The 24496-nt window shown below is 49.0% G+C and overlaps 1 protein-coding gene across 1 annotated transcript in view; it reads right to left on the reverse strand.

Annotated features, from left to right (window-relative positions):
* Positions 1-24496, reverse strand: part of Khc-73 (Kinesin heavy chain 73) — a 785588-nt gene that overhangs the window by 703923 nt on the left and 57169 nt on the right. The gene's annotated exons all lie outside the window — the stretch shown is intronic.

Raw genomic sequence — 24496 nt, forward strand, 5'->3', positions numbered from 1 at the left:
GGAGGATTTCAAGCCCCCCGCTCCCTTACCATTTAGTTGCCTTCTACGACACGCAGGGAATACGTGGGAAGTATTCTTTCTCCCCTATCCCCAGGGATAATATATATATATATATATATATATATATATATATATATATATATATATATATAATCACAGGACTCATTCTACTGGAATCCTACCACTTCCAGGCTGCGCTCCTATCAGATGCAGGGAAATGAGGGACACCTTTCGAGCGAGAAGTTCCTGCTTCATCGCCAAGACTGTTCTCACTTTCATCAAGAGACGATGATACGACTCTCGCTGACTGGCGGTATTACCAAAAGCAGGTGGAATCCAGGAACATAAACACCTCCCTTACGTTAGGTGGATAGAACGTATCTTAACATTCATGCGATACCGCTCGTGCGTGTGTGTGTGTGTGTGTGGCTGACACAGTTCCCCTTTTACTTCCACCACAACGAAATTGAAGTGATTTTGTGGCAAACATTTCTCTCACATGTAGGACACATTTTCAAACAATGAAGGTCTGTCTTGCGCTAAAAAAAAAAACACTTCCAACCACATAGAGTCTGACACTAATTCACGCACTTCATGGAGAACCCGACGTAAAGCCGAAGTCATCGCTGAAAGAAACGGAACAACAGAAACAGCGGCAGCGCATGCGCAGAACAACTCAGAGCCTCCACTGCAGACTTTATCTTTCGATTATCTACCGTCAATACAGTAAAATAAAAAAAATAATTCAATTTATAACAACACCAGAATAACTAAAAGTCAAAAAACCCTCAGAGAACTATATAAATAAGATATAAAAAAAATTAAAAAATGCTACTGGTGAACTTCTATTCATACGCCAGAACCTGGGCGGGAAAAACACAAAAAACGAGAAAGGTTTACGCGAATTCGCGATAAACTTCGACTCATTTTTCAGTGAAAATGGAACACTTCTCTTTTCTCTCTCCCCCCCTCCCTCCTCACAAAGCTGTCCATCTCCCGATAACTGAGAGAACTTTTCTTCCACACGAAAAGTCGATAAGTCCAATACGGTGTTGCCGCAACGCCGGGTAAACCATTACCCACTCATTTTTTTTTTTTTTTTACCCGAGAAACTGTCAGCATGGCAATAACATAGCGTCATTCCAGTGCGAAAAATAATCACACGGCGAATAACTTATTGATTAATGGAGCCTCGATGTGTCCACACATATTTGCAAGCTCACGTAATACACAACACACGGAACTGAGTTGAAATTCTTACTTGTATGAACGTTGATATTCGCATGTCCTTTTTTATCTATTCTAAGCCAAGAGGGAATTTGTGTTATGCAGAAGTAAATCCTCAGTCTTAGTTCTCCATATTTTCTACCAGAGCAGCCATGCTAATACAGCTTTCGCTGGGGAAGACGAATTTGGTGCATAACACGAGCCTTTTTTTACATGGTCGATATTTCTTAACTTCCTGTAACTTAACCACTGACGGGTTGATACATCAAAATTATATATATATATATATATATATATATATATATATATATATATATATATATATATATATTTCATATCATTACATGTATTCATTTATATATCATACTTGGTCGCCGTCTCCCACGTTGCCAAGGTAGCGCAAGGAAACAGACGAAAGAATGGCCCAACCCACCCACATACACATGTATATACACACAATAAACCATCATATAACAAATAATCAAGTAACCTTACTCCTAACCAGAGAGCTTCGTTACCTGGACCTCCGAGTTCGCCAAACCGCAACAAATTATTGGCCCCATATTCATTTCCGGCACAAACTGGACACAACACAGGTACCTCTGCTGCGCAAGGGTCAAGAACTCACATAACAGTTCCCGATCTGGGGAAACTGGCCTCTCTGCGTGAGACTGGGAGCCTATCGGTCACCATTAGCCATTCGTCATGAAACATTGAAATTCAATCTGTGGACCTCGAGAAGCGCTGCGCGCGAGCACACACACAATACCCGATCTAATATTTCATACATCTTTCTTTCTTTCTTTCTTCATACTATTCGCCATTTCCCGCATTAGCGAGGTAGCGTTAAGAACAGAGGACTGGGCCTTTGAGGGAATATCCTCACCTGGCCCCCTTTCTCTGTTCCTTCTTTTGGAAGATTAAGAAAAAAAAAACGAAAGGGGAGAATTTCCAGCCACCCGCTCCCTTCCCTTTTAGTCGCCTTCTACGACACGCAGGGAATACGTGGGAAGTATTCTTTCTCCCCTATCCCCAGGGATAATATATATATATATATATATATATATATATATATATATATATATATATATATATATATATATATATATATAGTAGGGCTGAGGGTCAAGTCAATTGGAAGGTAAGTTTGAATGGAGCAAAACTGGAGGAAGTAAAGTGTTTTAGATATCTGGGAGTGGGTCTGGCAGCGGATGGAACCATGGAAGCGGAAGTGGATCATAGGGTGGGGGAGGGGGCGAAAATCCTGGGAGCCTTGAAGAATGTGTGGAAGTCGAGAACATTATCTCGGAAAGCAAAAATGGGTATGTTTGAAGGAATAGTGGTTCCAACAATGTTGTATGGTTGCGAGGCGTGGGCTATGGATAGAGTTGTGCGCAGGAGGATGGATGTGCTGGAAATGAGATGTTTGAGGACAATGTGTGGTGTGAGGTGGTTTGATCGAGTAAGTAGCGTAAGGGTAAGAGAGATGTGTGGAAATAAAAAGAGCGTGGTTGAGAGAGCAGAAGAGGGTGTTTTGAAATGGTTTGGGCACATGGAGAGAATGAGTGAGGAAAGATTGACCAAGAGGATATATGTGTCGGAGGTGGAGGGAACGAGGAGAAGTGGGAGACCAAATTGGAGGTGGAAAGATGGAGTGAAAAAGATTTTGTGTGATCGGGGCCTGAACATGCAGGAGGGTGAAAGGAGGGCAAGGAATAGAGTGAATTGGATCGATGTGGTATACCGGGGTTGACGTGCTGTCAGTGGATTGAATCAAGGCATGTGAAGCGTCTGGGGTAAACCATGGAAAGCTGTGTAGGTATGTATATTTGCGTGTGTGGACGTATGTATATACATGTGTATGGGGGGGGTTGGGCCATTTCTTTCGTCTGTTTCCTTGCGCTACCTCGCAAACGCGGGAGACAGCGACAAAGTATAAAAAAAAAAAAATATATATATATATATATATATATATATATATATATAGTTACGAACATGGTGCGTGTGTGACCACATGTTCGTATATGTGTATGGTGTGTCTCTGTGTATAGTGTACCTCTGTGTAGGGTGTTGTTTCTATTCCTTATCATGGCGAGGAGTGATGTCTTCCCACCAAGCATTAGGCTTAATAATCCTGTTTTGAAGCAGATGTTGACCAGTCCTCCAGCACCCGAACCCTTATCACAGGCGTCAGGTCAAGGCGTGGTGGGGCCAGCTGCGGGGTATTTCACCACCGTATGTCATCGCTGCTGATGTAAACAAGAAGCACCAAGGAGTGTGACTACGCAGAGACTTTACGACCCTCCAACCAATCAGAATTGCTGTTAGTCCCATAGCCAATCAAAGGTAGCGTTGTATAGCAGCAAGGATGAACGCTTGTCTTTACTTGTACCCACTACACGCGCTGAGATTTGATTCCTCTCTCTCTAGCCCAGCGAGGTAAGTGGTCCCCCCTGCTGTAAGCCTGTAAGCCCTGTACTGTACTATAAGCCCGAGTGAAGTGCGCTACATTGAATTGTCTCTGTCATAAGAGTATCACTGAGTTGAACTTGTAACTACGTGTAATGTTATCGGTCAAATTGTCATAAAGGAAAGAGATCTCCAGGCTTGAAATCTTATCTGGAATGTTAACTCATGTTCAGTGTTAACTCATGTTCAATGTTAACTCATGTTCAATTTTAACTCATGTTCAATGTTAAACTCATGTTCAGTGTTAACGTAAATGATTCATGCCTGATTTATGTGTTCACCTTGTACATTTGAGTTCTTTCATTATAAGTAATTCTAACCCTGGTGCTTGTTAATCCCATTACGTTAAGACAGCGTTATCCTGAGTTGTGCAATATAAATCTAACGTCCTTGCAAAGACAAGGATCAGTATAGTATTTGTAACATATGTATGTTACTGGCGACCTTGCTCCAATAGGTATTGAGTTCGTAACAATATATATATATATATATATATATATATATATATATATATATATATATATATATATATATATATATATATATATATATTATCCCTGGGGATAGGGGATTAAGAATACTTCCCACGTATTCCCTGCGTGTCGTAGAAGGCGACTAAAAGGGGAGGGAGCGGGGGGCTGGAAATCCTCCCCTCTCATTTTTTTTTTTTTTTAATTTTCCAAAAGAAGGAACAGAGGGGGCCAGGTGAGGATATTCCAAAAAAGGCCCAGTCCTCTGTTCTTAACGCTACCTCGCTAACGCGGGAAATGGCAAATAGTTTTAAAGAAAAAAAAAAAAAAAAAAAAAAAAAAAAAAAAAATATATATATATATATATATATATATATATATATATATATATATATATATATATATATATATATATATATATTATATTTTTATTATACTTTGTCGCTGTCTCCCGCGTTTGCGAGGTAGCGCAAGGAAACAGACGAAAGAAATGGCCCAACCCCCCCCCCCCATACACATGTATATACATACGTCCACACACGCAAATATACATACCTACACAGCTTTCCATGGTTTACCCCAGACGCTTCACATGCCCTGCTTCAATCCACTGACAGCACGTCAACCCCGGTATACCACATCGCTCCAATTCACTCTATTCCTTGCCCTCCTTTCACCCTCCTGCATGTTCAGGCCCCGATCACACAAAATCTTTTTCACTCCATCTTTCCACCTCCAATTTGGTCTCCCTCTTCTCCTTGTTCCCTCCACCTCCGACACATATATCCTCTTGGTCAATCTTTCCTCACTCATCCTCTCCATGTGCCCAAACCACTTCAAAACACCCTCTTCTGCTCTCTCAACCACGCTCTTTTTATTTCCACACATCTCTCTTACCCTTACGTTACTCACTCGATCAAACCACCTCACACCACACATTGTCCTCAAACATCTCATTTCCAGCACATCCATCCTCCTGCGCACAACTCTATCCATAGCCCACGCCTCGCAACCATACAACATTGTTGGAACCACTATTCCTTCAAACATACCCATTTTTGCTTTCCGAGATAATGTTCTCGACTTCCACACATTCTTCAAGGCCCCCAGGATTTTCGCCCCCTCCCCCACCTTATGATCCACTTCCGCTTCCATGGTTCCATCCGCTGCCAGATCCACTCCCAGATATCTAAAACACTTCACTTCCTCCAGTTTTTCTCCATTCAAACTCACCTCCCAATTGACTTGACCCTCACCCCTACTGTACCTAATAACCTTGCTCTTATTCACATTTACTCTTAACTTTCTTCTTCCACACACTTTTCCAAACTCAGTCACCAGCTTCTGCAGTTTCTCACATGAATCAGCCACCAGCGCTGTATCATCAGCGAACAATAACTGACTCACTTCCCAAGCTCTCTCATCCCCAACAGACTTCATACTTGCCCCTCTTTCCAAAACTCTTGCATTTACCTCCCTAACAACCCCATCCATAAACAAATTAAACAACCATGGAGACATCACCCACCCCTGCCGCAAACCTACATTCACTGAGAACCAATCACTTTCCTCTCTTCCTACACGTACACATGCCTTACATGTGTACGTGTATATTACTTTAGCATTTTTGTTGTTTAGAATTTGCTAGTTCTGTATATGAGAATGATCAATAACGAAAAAGAAGTTACCAAATCTCATATATTCAGATGAACAAAACTTAAAATGTCGACACGACGCCATCCAGCATCTGTCCAGGCCCACCTCCTGCAGCAGTAGCAGTAGCCAGCATGAGCAGTAAACCCTTGACCCAGTGGTACCATCTCCGCTGGTCGCCATTAGACGGTGCACCAGAAAAATAGACACCAGTGTAATGAGGTTGTTGGATTTAATGGCTACCGACCATTGGCTCATTAAGCCAGATACCGCGTTCGAACTCAAAACATACGTTTTCTTTTCGACCTCACTGCGTTTCCCTGCTTTGGCAATGTAGCGTCGGGAATAAACGAATCAAATGGCCTCACTTGCGAACATACAGTCTCTATCCGTCATGTACAATGCACCGATACCAGGGGCTACCACCCTCAACCTCGACCCACACACTTAAGTGTAAGGATTAACCCACCTGCACAGCTTCACATGTCCTCCTTCGGCCCAACGGCAATTCTCTCTCATATTCCACATCGATCTGGTTAATTCTAGCCAATGCGAGTCTCCCGCCTTCCTGAATGTTCAGGATCCGATATTCCAAAGCCTTCTTCACGCCATCCTTCCATCTCCATAGCTTCACCTAACGTGACAACGGTGGCTAAACCCTTAGATTGGGAATACTGAAGGTGGTGTGGTCGGTTGGCCCGGGTGGGCGAGAAGGCGCGAGCCTAGTTTCCGACCACACACGTTCCTCACCTCAGCAACCATCATCGCACCAACCAGCAGCCTAGTTTCCGACCACACGTTCCTCACCTCAGCAACAACCATCGCATCAACCAGCAGCCTAGTTTCCGACCACACACACTCCTCACCTCAGCAACCATCATCGCACCAACCAGCAGCCTAGTTTCCGACCACACACTCCTCACCTCAGCAACCATCATCGCACCAACCAGCAGCCTAGTTTCCGACCACACACTCCTCACCTCAGCAACCATCATCGCACCAACCAGCAGCCTAGTTTCCGACCACACACTCCTCACCTCAGCAACCATCATCGCACCAACCAGCAGCCTAGTTTCCGACCACACACTCCTCACCTCAGCAACCACCATCGCACCAACCAGCAGCCTAGTTTCCGACCACACACTCCTCACCTCAGCAACAATCATCGCACCAACCAGCAGCCTAGTTTCCGACCACACACTCCTCACCTCAGCAACCATCATCGCACCAACCAGCAGCCTAGTTTCCGACCACACACTCCTCACCTCAGCAACCATCATCGCACCAACCAGCAGCCTAGTTTCAGACCACACACTCCTCACCTCAGCAACCATCATCGCACCAACCAGCAGCCTAGTTTCCGACCACACACTCCTCACCTCAGCAACCACCATCGTTTCCGACCACACACGTTCCTCACCTCAGCAACCATCATCGCACCAACCAGCAGCCTAGTTTCCGACCACACGTTCCTCACCTCAGCAACAACCATCGCATCAACCAGCAGCCTAGTTTCCGACCACACACTCCTCACCTCAGCAACAACCATCGCATCAACCAACCAATTTTCACTCGTTAAACAGCTGTTGATATGGGACTTTGGCCAGGAACATAATTTCTCTTCCAATAATCATTATTAACTTATGATTTTCAGATTTTCTTCGATACGTGTTATTATCATTACTATAGCTACTATCGTCACTACAATTATAATTATTATTAATACTACTATCATAATTACCAAACTCTCTTCCAGTTTAACCTACCCTATCACCCATGTAAGTGTAGAATGTGACGTAGGAGACTGGAGGAGTCTCTGATACCCTATCTTGCCTTATCTTAGGTATGCCGAGTTCTGGCTCCCGCCTACCATCGCCGGTCGGTCTGGGGAGCAAGCTGCACTGCTGCTGCTCCACTTCACAGTCTCTCGAGGTGGCGGCTGCGGCCCGCAGGCCTATGGGGCCCACAAGACAGCCCTGATAATAATGCCCATTTGAACGAGTTCCTTATCACTTTCCAAGGGCTGGCACCTAAGGTGTGTGATATTCAGTTACACACATGGATCTGCGTCAGGTCCCAGACGTATACACTGGTGTATGTCGCTATCTACTATCACAATGATGGGAGAGGATGGGAAATACAAACGCTGAAGATGGGAAACCGAGGAAAAGGCGAACTAAGGACACAGGATGAAGGGAAAGAGGGAGGGAAAATGAAGAGAACAGAAGAGGAGAGGGAGACACGAACAGCGGTGTGGTGGGTGAAGAAGAACGTGAAAACCAGATGGTGACCACGAGTGAAGCAAGAGAACGAGAAGGGACCCACAGAAGAAGGATCCACATGGGAGAGAGCCAGTTACGTGAACAGTGAGTTAGTGCCCATTTTTGTCGCATATTTCTCATGTCCAGGAAAATTCCACGACCCATCGGCTGAGCGTATGACCAGGGCGGACTGTGGACATTCATCACACACACACACACACACACGATCAAGACACCAAGTTTCTGACAGTAATGACGTGGCGACCTACTTCCTGCAGTCTGGCATGGCCTCAGCAAGGGGTCGTCTTCACCTCGCCGTAGCTAAAGTGTGTAACTTCGTAATCCTTCACGAGTTAGCTGAGGAACCAAGGACTATGCAGCGTTCATGCGTTCACTTGAACTTCGAGTATGACGGTGTGACCTTTAACCTGATCCTTCCGGGTCAAGACAATAATGGTCAAGGTCATTCTAACTTATGGGTGGTCAGGTCGTGCTCAAGGGTCGTCCCGTCGTGCTGAAAGGTCGTACCGTCATACTCAAGCTTCAGTGTGCGCTCCATTAACACAGCTCTCCGCACCACAAGCTCCAACACACACACACACACACACACACACACACACACACGACAACAGAGCAAGGTAGTCGACCACTCCGCCACACTATTATCTAGACGACCACCATCACCACTCACCTGACATTGAAATTATCGCTAATGTTATCTCTAATTCATTAATCACTGTTAGCAGTGATCATATTGTTGTCCTCGCCTCATCAGTGAATGACAATAACATGTATTCACGACCTCTACCAAGTGCAGTTACATGATATGTATACCTTTAAAAAAACACTAAAAACATTCATCCGATCACTCCGTTGTAGCGTCAACCTACGGCTTCCCTTACATTACACATCTGTCATAGAATTCGCATCAGCAACACATGACTCCCAATAACAGTGGATGGTAGTGGTCTTCACTTCCTTCCCTACACCGGTAAGTTGTGGGGAAGTCTTTACCTTCTCGTACCTAACAGCCACCATCAGACCCTTTCAACAAAACAGGTTCTCCGCTCCCCTTGATTTCTCTTTTCTTCCAACTTCTGTATGTGTTTTCCCATATCTCTTGTATTTCCTGTACGACCAGGTCTCCACGATCACTTACCTCCGTGTCTGGTGCCTTCGAAATGATAAGAACGACGCTGGCGTTACAAGATGTATGGCAAGTCTTAGAGCAAATGCCAGGGGCGTATGAACAACAGTTTCCCAACACACCAACACAACTCTCCCTCAGAAGGCACCACGTACATCACATGAACCGACAGCAACACAATTCCTTGTCGCAATTTAAAGCGATGAACTGACCAGCAATATACCACATAAACCTTTACAGCCAAGTAAAAGACAGCTCAAGTGTACCGTTGCCGACCATTAACCCCTTAATCACGAGCCTTGAGCACACCGGCACGACCTCTGAGCCCGACGGAACGACCTTGACTACGACGGCTTGACCTGTGACCTCATCCCTTCAGGTTCACGTTCATCGTCAAGCCACTCTACCCAGCAGTACTATCGGCGCGCTCCTGGGTTGTTCCGTTCTGTTCCCGAGACGTGCCATCGTGCTCCAGGGTCGTACCGTCGTGCTCCAGGGTCGTACCGTCGTGCTCCAGGGTCGTACCGTCGTGCTCCAGGGTCGTACCGTCGTGCTTCAGGGTCGTACCGTCGTGCTCCAGAGTCGTCGTACCGTCGTGCTCCAGAGTCGTACCGTCGTGCTCCAGGGTCGTACCGTCGTGCTTCAGGGTCGTACCGTCGTGCTTCAGAGTCGTACCGTCTTGCTCCAGGGTCGTATCGTCACGCTCCTGGATAGCACACATACGGTCGTGCTCATGTGTCGTTCCGTCGTCCTCAAAAGGTTAAAAACTCTTCACGTGAGGACGACCTCTTCCTAAGTAGCACCTGGAGCTAACTCATATTCCAGTTCATTTCCCTAGGAAAGAGAGGGCCACTTGCCACTGCCTCAGCCTTACCACCTCGCACTCCCACGCCAGGAGGAGGGAGAACCTCCATATTTCTCCGACGTCGAAAGGCATTTTGCCGAACGTGACGAGAAAGACATAATGTACATCAACACGGCCGCCACACGAAAACTGGAAGTCGAGGAGTTGCGCCAACTTCCAGATGTGGCCCCCTGGATTTATGGACCATTACGGGCGGGTGGTGGCTGGTCCGTCACTCATCCCTGGCCCGACCAGGGTACAGATTCCTTCCATTAACCCAGACCCGGCCAAGCCAACACCCTCACCTCAACCCTTACTCCACAAACACTAAAATACAAAATAACGGTAATATGAAAATCTGCTCTCCCCAGGCCACACCACAACACTCATCAACACTCACCACCTCCCCAAGCACCGCCTCCCCCTCCATATGTACATTATCCCACCCACAGGACCCCTGCCATCCACTATCTCTCTCTCTCCGTTAATTGCCTCCCTGCTACCTACCCGATACTTTCCTTCTCGCTACTTGACCTCCACTTCTTTCACCGCTACTTGACCACTACTTCCCTCCAAGCAACTTGACCACTTCTTCCCTCCCTGCTACGTGGTTTCCACTGCTCTCCTCGACTGACCACTATTTCCCCTCCCCGCTACTTGACCACTGCTTCTCTCCCCGCGACTTAGCCACTACTTACCTCCCCGCGACCTGGCCACTACTCTCCTCCCTGCTACTTGGGTCACTACCACCCTCCCCGCTTCTATACCACTAACTTCCCTCCCCACTATTTGTCCTCCACCCAACTTGGCCAGGTCTCCCCTGTGCTCCCGCCCCGCCCCGCCACACTCCCTGGTTCTCAATTCTCCCACCGCCACAATGGGAGCTGCCATTTGTATCGGAAAAGCGGCCGACTTCTCGGGTCCTAAATAGGCCTCAGTAAGAGAACTGCTAACACGGAAACTTTGGGCTCCACAGTTGAGAGCTTTCTGCTGTTGGTCACGATCATCCTTCACCGGAGGGGCCACAGCCACGCCTGACGCCCAGGCCATACCAGCCTTGACGCCCGCCGTAGAAGGCATGAGCCACCTCTGACGTCCGTCTTCGAGGGCCACAGCTAACCCTTGGCGTCCGCCGCAGAGGCCACAGCCACCCTTGACAGTCCGCCACATGTGGCACAGCCACACCTCCAACACTGAGAGTGCAGCGCCTGGAGGATCGTACAACCAACTGTCCCCCCACGTACAACGATTACTCTATGGGTAACAACATTAACAGTCCGGGGGGCGGCTTCAATACCAAGGTCTTAACTTTTAGCCCCCCATCAGGCTGGTCGACTGACTGGTCGTCTCCCCCTTGAGTCACTGACCACCATGGATAACCCACCTCAAAGAGTCTACCGTAGTCACCAGAAGTGAGTCTACACAATATATATGACGATATCAACCCTTGATTATGACCAAAACTGACACTTGGAAACATGATTCAGGGGGCGACAGGACAAGACTCTCACATTACGTGTTCGTACGGCATTCAGTGGTTTCAGCAGCAGCTGGTCGTCTCCATCCCATGTAGCTCCGTCAGCAGCCTGGCTTCCCTCCTGTGGGCTCTGCTGCTCGTCATGTAGGCTATCCAATACCGCTGATTCACCAGACATTAGAGCCGAATCACCAGTTATTCACATGAGTTTTCATGACATTCCCACGATCTACCCGATTAATATCCAGTATATCTCCTGTGTTCCCTCAGCTGCCATGACACCCGCCTCACCCCCACACCTCAAGTGTCCACGAGAGTGTCACGAATTCACTACTGCGGAGGAACTCGGGAGTTACAGTGTTACTGCGAGTACCCTGGGGTTCACAGGATAACCCTGGCGTTTCATGAGTTACCAAGAGTTACCCATGGAGAGTTACCCATGGTGAGTAACCTGGTGTACTCATGATTACCTGGGAGTTCCACCATTTCAGAACTCCCGCACGATGCATACAACACTGTCATAATACTGTCTGTGTATGACGTTAGACCCAGACGTTCTTAGAAGCAGTGCAGCGTCCCCCACACGACCACAATAATTTCCGAGAGTTCAGCGACTCGGGGTGTCTCTCCGGGTACACGCAGTCCGCCACTGTAAAGTGGGAGTTCCCTGGAGCACACTGGTGTTGTTGCCATGTGTGTTCCACTTTCCCAGTTCCTACGCGTATCCTTTTGGTGGCGACACGACTTAACCAGCAGCTCCCACCGTTAATATCGTTACGTTTACCTGGGTTCACGGGTTCGACACACCAGTGACAAAGATACACTACCCTGGAACACATGGGGACTCCCCTTGAGGTGTCAGACCTGGCAATGTCCCCAACAGACCTTCTGGATCTGACAAGGAGTGTGGCCGAGTTCTAGGGCAGGAACCCGCCCCATCATGTGTGGGAGTGTGGCCGAGTTCTAGGGCAGGAACCCGCCCCATCATGAGGGAGTGTGGCCGAGTTCTAGGGCAGGAACCCGCCCCATCATGTGTGGGAGTGTGGCCGAGTTCTAGGGCAGGAACCCGTCCCATCATGTGTGGGAGTGTGGCCGAGTTCTAGGGCAGGAACTCGCCCCATCATGTGTAGGAGTGTGCCCGAGTTCTAGGGCAGGAACCCGTCCCATCATGTGTGGAAGTGTGGCCGAGTTCTAGGGCAGAAACCCGTCCCATCATGTGAGGGAGTGTGGCCGAGTTCTAGGGCAGGAACCCGTCCCCATCATGTGTGGGAGTGTGGCCGAGTTCTAGGGCAGGAACCCGCCCCATCATGTGTGGAAGTGTGGCCGAGTTCTAGGGCAGAAACCCGTTCCATCATGTGAGGGAGTGTGGCCGAGTTCTAGGGCAGGAACCCGCCCCATCATGTGTGGCAGTGTGGCCGAGCTTCTAGGGCAGGAACCTGTCCCCATCATGTGAGGGAGTGTGGCCGACTTCTAGGGCAGGAACCCGCCCCATCATGTGAGGGAGTGTGGCCGACTTCTAGGGCAGGAACCCGCCCCATCATGTGAGGGAGTGTGGCCGACTTCTAGGGCAGGAACCCGCCCCATCATGTGAGGGAGTGTGGCCGACTTCTAGGGCAGGAACCCGCCCCATCATGTGTGGGAGTGTGGCCGAGTTCTAAGGCAGGAACCCGCCCCATCATGTGTGGCAGTGTGGCCGAGTTCTAGGGCAGGAACCTGCCCCATCATGTGTGGCAGTGTGGCCGACTTCTAGGGCAGGAACCCGCCCCATCATGTGTGGAAGTGTGGCCGAGTTCTAGGGCAGGAACCTGCCCCATCATGTAAGGGAGTGTGGCCGAGTTCTAGGGCAGGAACCCGCCCCATCATGTGTGGCAGTGTGGCCGAGTTCTAGGGCAGGAACCTGCCCCATCATGCGTGGGAGTGTGGCCGAGTTCTAAGGCAGGAACTCGCCCCATCATGTGAGGGAGTGTGGCCGAGTTCTAGGGCAGGGACCCGCCCCATCATGTGTGGGAGTGTGGCCGAGTTCTAGTGCAGGAACTCGTCCCATCATGAAAGGAGGTGGAAGAGGCTTACACGGAGGAGCCGGCCCCCAGCAGTGGACTAACAGATCCCACCCGGCGCAGTAGAACACACCTCACTCCGTGCACCTGAGCGTGTTACTGATGACGTGGGCCAGCGCAGGATAAGGAGTTGCCAGGCACAAACCCCGTCCGCTCTACGTCTGGGTCATGCGATACCATGGCACGTGGTCCTCGCATGACACTGACACATCGCCTTCACCACACCACCTGAAGTTTGAACTAAGTCTTCGTCTGAGGAGGACACGCAGCCGGAGAGGGAGTGAGTGGATGTAGTCGGGCAGTGTGGTGACCGGCGAAGATGGCAGGCAATGCTAGTGTGTGTGTGGGTGGGTGGGTGGGTTGGGAAGTAGGTCACGGCTCCAGGGTTCGTTAACTACAGCCTCAACAAAGGGCTGCGACCCTGGGTTCCCCGGCGGTCCCAGGAGGGGGGGCCCTTGCCCCTCCTTGCTCTCCTCTGCAGGTAAACCTCTTTACGGACAGCCACCTTAGGAGTCTTTGACGCGTCCCTTCTCATGTCCACAAGCGCTCGGCAGCAGTACAGCCTCTCTGTTTCTCGTACGAGCCTTATCACAACATAAAATAACAACCCACCAACTTTAGTCTGCTTTGTGTGAGACATTAAGACGATACTAAAGCCAACTGTCCTTGATAGAATATGAATATCTTCCCGAGGTCTTCGTCATTTAACGGAACACAGACCATTCATCTACTGCCATCCATGATGTGTTATGTGAATGTGGCCCTCCATCTTTACGATCGGTGTGTTGTTGAGGCCTCGCCTCCTTGAGTACAAAGTGTGAGCCCTAATCTACATACGCGAATCTTAACTTCCACATTTGAATACGTGAGTTGAGGATCTGAATTCTTCGATGGGTGAAAAAGCTGAATCAGAGATTCGATGACTGGGATCCAGAAGCGTCGGGAGGAGAGACTGTTGGCCCGAAGGAAGGCTGGTGATATGTCGCTCCTGCACGGACCATCCCCAAAGGGGTCATGGTGCCGGGAATTGAGCGCTCTGCTGCGCGGCAGTAAAGGCTGAAATCCCTCACGTATGTGACTGCACCTGAGGTGAAGCCCTTCATCCTCTCTGTGATGTACACCTTCAATATGGGAAACGTGCACATAGTTTATAGCCACACTATTTCACGGTCTATCTCGGACGTATATCATCAACATATCTTACTCATTTTGTCGTGTGTGTGTGTGTGTGTGTGTGTGTGTGTGTGTGTGTGTGTGTGTGTGTGTGTGTGTGTGTGCTGAGGGAGGGGTGGCAGAACTAATGTACCGCAAACTTTTTATCTTTATACATTATGAGTGTGTCATGCGATGTTTCGTGCTAAAATCTAAATCAACTTTCCTGGTTATTTTTGTTTGTGTTACGTAAGGTCATTCTAAATCAACTTTCCTGGTTATTTTTGTTTGTGTTACGTACGGTCATTCTAAATCAGATTTAAGGTATGCATGGCATTCAGTACTGCATTATAAAGTTTCCTCGTCCCATCTGAAACTATGCTACAACTTTAATCTCCATCTTCAAACCAATATGGAGGAGCATTTGTGTTAACACCTGTACTCAGCAATGCGTCCTCCGATCCTGGAACTGACACTCCAAAATTCGTAAATACTTTCCCCTTGTCTTTTCTTTCTCCCTTTTCATTATTTCCTCTGTACTTCAGTTAAGGCCCGGCCTTGATGTGGACTTTTGTCCTTGACTGGGGCCTTCAACATTAAAAAAAAAAGGGTCAAGGATAAATCTTGGGGCATGTCTGAAGGATTCTTAAGCGTCTGGTCGAAGCAGTACCGAACTTTCATCATGTTGAGACGGAGTTGGTCGAAGCAGTACCGAACTTTCATGATATCGAGACGGAGTTGGTCGAAGGAGTACCGAACTTTCTTCATGCTGAGACGGAGTTGTTCGGTACAGTGTCGGTCAGGCTTCCCTCCTAGATCCTGTCCTGGGGCGTGTGTGACCCACAGCGTTCAAAGAATCCCAGTGACAAGTAAGTGGTTCAATCTCGAGAGCCACCATCACCAGCCATCAACCGCCACACTCCGGCTCAAAGAGCTGACAATTATGGACTCGGTCTCATGATCTCGTTTGAGACTATCGGTGTGACCGAGACGGTACGCCTCACTCCTGTAGCCAAGAGAGATGTGTACCTGGCCCCCTAACCATTCACCATCGCTACTAGTGAAAGACGATCTACACCCAGCAGGCACTGCAGGCTGCAGTGAAGTCTATACAGCCACTAGTATCCTTACACCCCTTTATGGGCATGGACAGCAGTGTCTGCTCCCCTGAGAGGCCAATAATATACACCATGAGCAACAGCAGATCATGCATTAGGCAGAGCTATGCGTGGCGGTGAGGCCAGACGCCCGTGTGTTCGCCATCAGCTTGAAGCATCATGCTGTACATGCGGCCGCTCCGCTGTGATATATACACCTTGCAGCAGCTGCTCCCACTGTGACACAACAAACAGCACAGCTGGTATCTCCTGTACGTTGGGGGAAATACGGCACACTCGGCGGAGCAGTTGTGCCAGCGGTAACATACAGCGGGAGCAGTTGCTGGCATTACCAAGGAGAGTGTGTGTGTGTGAGCCTCCTTCCCCGGCCCTCCCCTGCAGTCTCAGCCACAGCTGGAGGACCATATCTCTCACCCTCTGACACACTTGCCAATACTGCACCTACGAAACCCCGGGCCAGGCGATTACTTTCATGCTCCACTGAAATTTAAACCTCTCGTCTGTTGTAATATATATATATATATATATATATATATATATATATATATATATATATATATATATATATATATATATATATATATATGAGAAGACTGCAAGATGGTCGTCCTTCTATAACCAGATCTATTACTTAAGATTCACCGACACGTGTAAACGAAACTCACTCACCTAAGACTTTCCCACCCAATACCCACGTTCCAGTGGCTCTCAAGGGAATATACCTGCGCTCTCTCTCTCTCTCTCTCTCTCTCTCTCTCTCTCTCTCTCTCTCTCTGAGAGAAAATTATGACATATCAATGAAATACCGCAATAACAATAATAATAATAATAATAATAATAATAATAATAATAATAAGAAGAAGAAGAAGAAGAAGAAGAAGAAGAAAAAGAAGAATTAGTTTGCAAAACAGAAAAGTAAAAAAGAAAAAAAAAAGTAAGGAAAAAGAGGAGGCAGGCCGCGAGCAGCCGAAGAGCGGCCCACCAGCAGGCGGCGGGGCAGCAGAAGCGCTGCCTAGGGGTTGCAACAGGGAACCCAGGTGGCCACCGGCCCCTCCCGGGCAGACAATGTCCGCGGGGTCTTTGGTCCTGTTAAGGTCAGCCTCCCACTGGCTGGCCCCCTGCCTGTCCTGCTCTCTGGCTACCGATCCAACCACCATCCACACCACACCACACACCTCCCTGTCTCACTCACACACTCCATAGCTCTTCGCGTCACAACACCTACCATGCTTCCCTCTGTCCTTCTCTTACCACAAGGGTCGTCCAATTCAAGGGTGCGACACTTCTTCGGGAAAACCTGGGGAGGTTGTTGCAACCCTGTCACCGAGAGTTGGATTAATAATTCCAGCAGGAGGTGAAGTTGGCGACACAGTCCTCCTGCAGGAGCTGAAGTTGGCGACACAGTCCTCCTGCAGGAGCTGAAGTTGGCGACACAGTCCTCCTGCAGGAGGTGAAGTTGGCAACACAGTCCTCCTGCAGTAGGTGAAGTTGGCGACACGTTCCTCCTGCAGGAAGTGAAGCTGGCGACACAGTCCTCCTCCCGGAGGCGAAGTTGGCGACACAGTCCTCCTGCAGGAGGCGAAGTTGGCGACACAGTCCTCTCACAGGAGGCGAAGTTGGCGACACAGTCCTCCCTCGACTCACCAGTGAGGAACTGGACCCTATGCCAGTGACCTTGTGACCCAGTAGGTCACTATATAATGTCATCACTACAGAGGCAGGCTGGAAGTGGCATCAGCGAGTCTCCTATCATCATTTCTATCAAGGAGGAGGAGGAGAGGACAAGACACCACAGGGTGTGTCCTGCTGGAGTGCTAGCACACCACCAGTGTCCATCCCCAGTGTATGGTTGGCCTCGTGGGACGCCCCCCTACCACTCGTGAGTCTCCCTGAGGTTCGCCAGGCCTCTGCTGCTACACCATCCAGGCATCGACCTCCTCTAAAAATAATCAACTTCCCTGGCTCATTTAAGTTAGTCTATCTCTCTCTCTCTCTCTCTCTCTCTCTCTCTCTCTCTCTCTCTCTCTCTCTCTCTCTCTCTCTCGTGGCTTCCCCTAAAAAAAAACCTAACCCCACTGGGAACTCAACCATGGCTTTCGTACCACTCACTGCCTTTACTTAAAACTAATTATTTTCTCAGATTCGTCCCTCTTGTCACAACGAAGTCGAGACCTACCCTGTATCGACCCATTCCCAGAATAGCTAGAGGCTTTTTCAGGCCACGGTCTGCAGGCTCACACGCTCATGACAATATGGCTGGTTTGGCAAACAGTGTGGTTCATTATCCTGCTTTCCATCTGTTGGTCTGTATCTCTCGTATCACCAAAGAGGATATGAACAACCCAGGGGTTCCCACAACTCACGTTTTCTTTCGTTGATTGTCTACATCGCACTCTGCATGTCACTGGCGCTACTCTACTTTCCCTTGTCTCCCAAGCCAATCGGGTACGAATTCTGAGAGATACCCTGAGACCAGGCCTTCCAGGGTTCTCCAAGCGAACACATCACCATACCTTCCTTCCAACTGTGGCACCTCGTAGAGAGACGTCGTGACTACATCCAGTCTTACCATGTGAACCCCAGGATGTCTGTCCCTCCCATTCTCTCACTCTGGGACAAGTTGTAATTGGGATCATCCCTCAATGTCCTCCGCTGCCATGTCCCAAGAGGAGACACATCCCTTCACCCTCCACAACACTCCCCGCCGCACGGGACGACACAATCCCTCCAACACACACACACACACACACACACACACACACACACTAAGAACCATACTCGCTATACACATCCCAACAAAACCTTCCTCCCCCTCCCTCACCGCACCCCACCAACAGCCTAACTTCCCCTTCCCCTTCACCGCACCCCATCAACTGCCCCCATTCACTCCCCTCCTCCTCACCTCACCCTATCACCAGCGCCTCACCCTCACCCCCTGGATGTGTCCACCAGGAGTGCTCACCATAAACTGCTCCTCCTCGTCCTTCCTCCCAATTACCTCCCTGGGACGAGTACCGCACGACGACCCTCCCCCCGGCACACACCTCACGGTGACGCAAACAACTGTACGTGAAGTTCATATTTCAGTCGCTTCCCATCACAGTGGGAGACTTCCTCAATCTAGGCAGAGAGTTAATTCCAACATGACAATAATAGTTTCACTAGAGTTCTGGGAGGCATCTACACACACACACACACACACACACACACACACACACACACACACATACATACACACCTCCCATTTCTTTCCCTCCCTACCCATCCATCACGGATGGAAACCAAAGAAAAGGTTATATGGTTCACCTGACGGGACGCACCACCCAGATCAACCGGCCTGGCTTCGATGCTCGGGCTAGGGATTGAGAGAGAGAGAGAGAGAGAGGAGAGAGAGAGAGAGAGAGAGAGAGAGAGAGAGAGAGAGAGAGAGAGAGAGAGAGAGAGAGAGAGAGAGAGAGAGCATAAAAAAAACCAAAAGACTGACGTAATCTCTTTCACCCTCATGGATTTTTCCCTTCCACACGTCTCTCCGTAAAATGGTATTCGCTGCGTCTGCCTACATTCCCGCCCCACAAGCACCTTCCGTCTTCAGTGCGGTGGGCCCAAGCAGCGATTAGGAAGCCGGCCAGCCACCTCCACTGGGTGGGACCACAAGTCTCGAAGTGTAGCGATGCTCTGTGCATGTCCATGTGGGGCGAGTAATGGGTAACTGAGCAGTACGTGTTCTGTGTCTTTACTGTGGCAGCTGCACAGCGGGGCAGGAGGAGTCCTGGGATGTGTTGAATCGGTGTTTGTGGCGATGGTGATGTCCAGAACGTAGACGTGAGAGTGTAACTCGTACATGCCTGGGTAGTGTGGTTTCAGATGGGTGTATCACTGGTAAGGTGGTGGTCTAGCCTGAGTTGGGAGCGGCAGATCTTGAGAGCTTCTCGGGTCGATTCTGGTTGTATATGTTTTGCCACTGATGGGAGTGGGGTAGGGTGATAAGTGTGTGTACAGGTTTGTGAAAGTGTGAAATTGTGGCGTATATGGATAGCTGACTTATTCCACGCTGCTAACTGAAATATATAAAGAAAACACCAGTGGCCCAAAGGCTGTCTGTCCAACTCATACAAACAAGAACACAGATAATACGAGACGGATCAACGAGCCAGGGAGGAGCGGCAGAACCCTTGGGAAACGTCAGCCGATATTGAACAGGTAAAGATTACCGTCAGGGCCAACGAGGCCATCATAATCTAGGTCAGATATTGACCTCCCACCACCAACACGGCTCACCTGGTAGCCACCACAGCTGATACACAAGTCATACAGGCTCGGAGGAGCCCCTGGAAGTCACAAGTGACCATATCATCATAACCATGAGGCACCTTACCATACTCCCACCATGGCTGCCCTTGTGGTATAACCGATTCACCTCGGTCATCTACAGCCGTCGTGGATGGATGTGTTTTTCCCTGACTCCCTGAAATCAAAGGTAGGAACCCCGTCTTAGGATGGCCTTCGACTTGATCCTTCAAGGCACAGTCAAAGGCCACCCAATGATACCCTGAGGTCGTACCGTCGTGCACCACCGCTGTGTACCGTAGCGCACCACTAATGTGTACCGTCGTGCACCACCGCTGTGTACCGTCGCGCACCACCGCTGTGTACCGTCGTGCACCACCGCTGTGTACCGTCGCGCACCACCGCTGAGTACCGTCGTGCACCACCGCTGTGTACCGTCGTGCACCACCGCTGTGTACCGTCCTACAACACCGCTGTGTACCGTCGTGCACCACCGCTGTGTACCGTCGTGCACCACCGCTGTGTACCGCCGCGCACCACCGCTGTGTACCGTCGTGCACCACCGCTGTGTGCAGTCGCGTTCAGACAACTCAGTCGACCTCGGCGTCAGACTTCCACGCGATAGATAGGAAGTTCGCCTCACCACGAGTCTGGACAGCTTGCTGAAGGCTGCTACCTCAGACGTAATGGGTTGATACTGATATGGTAAACAACAGCTGACTGTCTCTTTGCTCTGAGATACAGCGTGTGGCTATCTGTCTACAGTGGAATACAACATATGACTGTCAGTGTACAACATGACGCACAGTGTACACTGGTATACAACATATGGCTATCTGTCTACAGTGGAATACAACATATGACTGTCAGTGTACAACATGACGCACAGTGTACATTGGTATACAACATATGGCTATCTGTCTACAGTGGAATACAACATATGACTGTCAGTTAACAACATGACGCACAGTGTACATTGGTATACAACATATGGCTATCTGTCTACAGTGGAATACAACATATGACTGTCAGTGTACAACATGACGCACAGTGTACATTGGTATACAACATAAGGCTATCTGTCTACAGTGGAATACAACTTATGACTGTCAGTTTAAATGTGACTCATAGTGTACAGTGAACAACACGTGTCCGTCAACTTACGGTGAGATACAGTGACTAGAACGTATGGCAGTGATGCCATCATCATGATCAACTATGACATACAATTGTATACATGTCCTGGACACACGACACACAGTCGCATGCCCATGACACCGGGCTTAAAATAGACCATTCAAACTTGTCTGTTCTTCACTCCCTTGGTGTGTGGCAGCCAGTCCCACCCAGCCATCCAGTTAGGGCTCGCCACCCGCTCTGACTGCACAAACCGGACAACTTCAGGAAGTTTTCTTGCGAGGCAAACTTTGCAGCGAGTGTCACCTGATCGACAGAGCTGACGTAACCGTTTTACCAGGAAACAGGAGATTTCCCTGTTGACAGACTGATACAACAGACGTAGGGCTACAGGGGAGAGGGGAGGGGAAAGAGGTGTCGATGATGGAGGGGTACGTGTCACGTCTCGTCCTGGTGTCATGCCAAGGATGGGTTCCGGCACCACGTCACCATCCTTCCGTCAATCACCCAGGGACGAGTCTGTCACAGAGGGAGGGGGAGAGATAACGAAGTTATACCTGGAGAGACAGAGCAGAATATAGGTATACTCATATATCATATATACCTGGAGACAGAGTAGTATATAGGTATACTCATATATCATATATACCTGGGGAGACAGAGCAGTATATAGGTATACTCATATATAATATATATACCTGGAGAGCCAGAGCAGTGTACAGGTATGTTCACACTGACCTAGAGAGAGAGAGAGAGAGAGAGAGAGAGAGAGAGAGAGAGAGAGAGAGAGAGAGGTGTCTAAAGGACAATAAAATATACCCAGTTAGACACGGGTACATTGGCACGGTGACGCACGGTGGCACGAGAACGCCGTGTCATGACAGCCCGACACTCAGCTCATACGACAGTTTCATCACCACCTCCTCCACCCCCACACACACACGACGGCCTCCACAGCCAACCCTGGTGGGCGAACCAGTTCACACCAGCCAGAGGTGCAAGCCTCGGTGCACTACGTCACCCCAACCCACTCCCACAGGAGGGGACGAGGAAACTCCTCAACACCCGAACGAAAAATAAACTCCAAAAAGGTTTGAAAAGTTAACAGTGGTAAAGAATGACCCCCTCCTCCTCCCTCCTCCTCTAACTTCCTCGAACGCTTCCCACTCCCTTACGTTAATACAATGGAGGTTCGTAAACCATGACACTACGGTATGGGAGAGGGCTACGAGCCCAGCACACTTCCCATCCTGTCCAACAACGCTGATCAGCTGCTGAGAACATGCGTAAACCAAGTACCTACTAACTTGTGAGGGTAAGCACAACCTTCACTCACTAACGCACTCAAAAGCAAACATCAGACACTCTAACGCACTCAAAAGCAAACATCAGACACTCTAACGTACTCAACAGCAAACATCAGACACTCTAACGTACTCAACAGCAAACAGCAGACACTCTAACGAACTCAACAGCAAACAGTAGACACACTAAAGTACTCAACAGCAGACAGCAGAACGTACTCAACAGCAAACAGCATTCTAACGTACTCAAAAGCAAACAGCAGAGCGAACTCATCAGCAAACAGCAGACACTCTAACGTACTCAACAGCAAACAGCAGACACTCTAACGTACTCAACAGCAGACAGCAGAACGCACTCAACAGCAAACAACAGACATACAGGAACACTGGCATACAGCAGCAGCAGCAGCCAGCAAAGGTACAGGGACAGCAGCACCTGGTGGCGTGAGGGCTGCTGCCTGCCAACAACTCTTGCATCACCACTCACCTGGCGAGGGAAGGGGAAGGCTCACACTACGTCATCAACAACTTGCGCAATCTACCATGTTATCGAACTTTTATCACGAGGAGGCGAGAAACGCCTCCGGTTCTCCGTCATTCTTGACTGTGGGTTTAAAACTGGGTCGAGATACACTAGCCAAGGCTGATGGGTCGCGAGACTACCGTACTAACGACGAATACTTACACCAACGAGATTTTTTGCGAAAGGGTAGAGCCACTGCGCAGCGCCCCCACACCGCGCATATGCTTACGAAGAAAACCAGTCGTGTCGTAACTTACGCGCAGTCATGTCTTATGTACGAGATGGAGAGAGAGAGAGCGTCCGTCTGTGGACTGAAAGCCAGCAGCACAAATGTGGGTGTGACAAAGGGGAAAAAGAAAGCTCACCTGGGCCAATGGAGTGACACAGCCTGACATGACACCTGACAACCACTTTTGCGAATGCTGGCTCACTGCGCAGCAGCAGCCGTCACTAACCCTCTCGATACCCCCCCCCCCCCCTCCCTAAGGTGGGTGGTGTACCCCAGAGAGAGAGAGAGAGAGAGAGAGAAAGAGAGAGAGAGAGAGAGAGAGAGAGATTGTCGCCATGCAATTAATATCTTGCAGAGTTCAGTTGACGCGAGAGGCAGGTTCACCGAAGGCGAGGGAATGAACACCAGCCAAGCAAGCGTTGTAAACAGCTGTGTTCCACCCTCAGTATATCACAAGTCAAGCCGTGTATCCAGTATATCACAAGTCAAGCCGTGTATCCACGATGGCAATGGACGCCCAGTGATTTCGTCCAGCAATGCCAGTGTGGTGTTTTAAACATCAAAGTAGGATTTCACGAACGTGACTGGAAGGAAGCATATTTATCTTCTTTCTACGAATACGAATGAGGTAATATGACGGTTACGTATGTCAGGGGAAATGTGGGGTTAATCAACGTAAAACCTGACTGAACTTCCAGTGATAAACAAGAAGTACAGGGAAAAAATATACAGCAACATTATACCCCCCTGCTGCTGGCGTCGGCATGGAATGGCTGCCTGTGGGGAGGCTGGCCGGTGACGAGACCGGCCCCCTCCATCTGTCGTCTGTTGGTTGAGGTTCGTCGGCAGTTACCGCGTTCCTCTATCATGGCCGTGATTGGCGCATTTCAGCGAGCAAATTGAATATGAAAATAGATCTCGGCCGATGGGATTGGTAAGATGTGGGAGTGTTCATAACTTTGGTTCATTTTTATAATAAGTGTTTCACCCGACATTTTTCGCTGTTATATATAACCCTCGCCTTAACGATTACCGCAATATAAACTACAATAATTCAAATCACGCTGTGCAAGGCTTATTGTATTATCGTAACACTACAGTAGCACTGGAGAATAAATTATCTCAATATCCAAAGCTAGTC

Source organism: Panulirus ornatus, chromosome 14, assembly GCF_036320965.1.
Source record: "Panulirus ornatus isolate Po-2019 chromosome 14, ASM3632096v1, whole genome shotgun sequence".
NCBI classification, from domain to species: domain Eukaryota; kingdom Metazoa; phylum Arthropoda; class Malacostraca; order Decapoda; family Palinuridae; genus Panulirus; species Panulirus ornatus.